This window comes from Hypanus sabinus, chromosome 29, assembly GCF_030144855.1.
Source record: "Hypanus sabinus isolate sHypSab1 chromosome 29, sHypSab1.hap1, whole genome shotgun sequence".
Taxonomy (NCBI): Eukaryota; Metazoa; Chordata; class Chondrichthyes; order Myliobatiformes; family Dasyatidae; genus Hypanus; species Hypanus sabinus.
Genome location: NC_082734.1, coordinates 4,114,064 through 4,116,050, shown reverse-complemented (window position 1 = coordinate 4,116,050; position 1,987 = coordinate 4,114,064). Strand labels below are relative to the sequence as shown.

At 48.1% G+C, this 1,987-nt stretch overlaps 1 protein-coding gene across 1 annotated transcript in view; it reads right to left on the bottom strand.

Moving 5' to 3' along the window:
• The window catches only part of LOC132382903 (interleukin-2 receptor subunit beta-like), an 84,503-nt gene extending 84,108 nt beyond the window's left edge, over positions 1-395 (bottom strand). The window contains exon 1 of the mRNA XM_059953441.1: positions 150-395. The gene's annotated coding sequence lies outside the window, so the exon portion shown is untranslated. The remainder of the gene's footprint in view (positions 1-149) is intronic.
• Between the last annotated feature and the right edge of the window lie 1,592 nt (positions 396-1,987).

Below are 1,987 nucleotides of genomic sequence, written 5' to 3'. Positions count from 1 at the left end.
GCCCGTAGTTCAGGACCAGCTGTAACCTGTACCTTTGTTAGAAACACATGCAGCCGCGCAGATATCAATGACCCAGCCCGCTTCGGCTCAGCATCCCGCGGTCCCGCTGTACCACCGCGCCAAACAAACAAGGAGAAAGGCATAGTCACCTCCTGGAGCTCGTCAGCGGACCCAGCAGCGAGGCGTGTGAGTGCCGCCTGAGGCAGGAGCCTCACAGGATGTCAGGCGGAGAGCGCAGTAACCTCAGTCTGTGGCGTTTCTCGGAGGAGCCGAGCTCCCTTGTAACAGAGAGCCGCAACAAAGGCGCTGAGGATGGAGTGGCTAGAAATGCTTTGTAGGTGGTACTGCGCTGATCAGGAAGGTGAAAGGTAGCATTTCCTTTTGACAGAACTGATGGAGGAGCTCAGCGGGTCAGGCAGTGTCTGTGGAGGAGAGTAAACAGTCAATGGGCTGAAACCCTTCATCAGGACTGAAACGGAAAGAGGCAGAAGCCAGAATAAGGTGTTGGGCTTCTTCCTCTCCAGTCCTTATGAGGACTGTATTGCTATCATACAGTATTTGGGGAGATGTTCTCTCTCCACAGAAGCTGCCAGAACAATTGAGTATTTCCAGCGATTTATTAGACTCACAGCATCTGTTCGATCTGCATTATAGGCACACAGAACCTGTTAGAAGAACACAAGAAATAGGAGTGGGAGTCGGCCATCTTGCCCATTGAGCCCGGTCCGCCATTCAATAAGATCATGGCTGACTAGGGTTAGGACTCATCTCCACCTACCTGCCTTTTCCCCATAATCCATAAATCCCCTGCTATGTAAAAACCTAACTGTGCCTTACATATAATAACAAGTTACTTCTCCTCGAGTCAGGTCGGCTGGTGGCACAGTGACATCAGCGCCGGACTCCGCAACGGAGGTACCCAGGTTCGAATCCAGTCGGGCCATTCCCCAGCACGCTTTCCATCCTTGCCCAGTTCCTTGCTCGCAACACTGCAAAATGTCTGTGTGAGGAGTGGTGCGCCACCCAGTCTTTCGTTCCGCACTCTGTAGGGCATGAAGGTGCCCGACACTGGCCTCTCAGTCCTGAGGTGATACCATCATCATCTCCTCAACCATCAGGCTCTTGAACACTTGCCCATCATTGAAATGTTTCCATAACCAACGATCTCACATTCAGGACTCTTCATCTTATTATCTATTTATTTAGCCATTTATTTATATTTGCATTTGCACAGTTTGTTGTCTGCTACACTCTGGTTGATCTTTCACTGATCCTGTTATTCTATAGGCTTGCTGAGTATGCCCGCAGGGAAATGAATCTCGGGGTTGTATGTGGTATATATATGTACTTTGGTAATAAAATTCACTTTGAACTTTTTGAAATATATCTGATCAGGCAGCCTCTACCCTTCCCTGGGCAGAGAATTCCACAGTTTTACTATTCTCTGGAAAAATACCCTTCTCATTTCCATCCTAAATCTTTTCCCCCAAATCTTGAGGCTGTGTCCCCTAATTTCGTCTCACCAATCGGTAAAAAAACAACTTTGCTGCCTCCATTCTCTTCCGTAATTTTATATTTTTCTATAAGATCCACTCTCATTTTCCATCTCCCGTGTTAGGAAAATCAAAGAAAAGTGATGGCACGATTAGCGTGATGCTATTGCGGTGCCTGTGCCTGGGGTTCGATTCCAGGGAGCGACTCAATAGAAACCCCAGGGACAATTATTCTTTACACTCAATGGGTGGTGTCAATGTGCAATGAGCTGCCAGAGGAAGTGGTTGAGGCAGGTACAATAACAACTTATAAAAGGCAGCTGGACAGGGGCGTATATCGGAAAGGTTTACAGCAAGGGTTCCCAACCTTTTACGTGCCATAGGCCAATGCCAGTAAGCAAGGAGTCCTTGGACCCCAGGTTGGGAACCCTTGGCTTAGAAGGTTATGAGCCAAATTTTGGCAAATAGTCAAAGTGAAGTATGGCACAGAAACA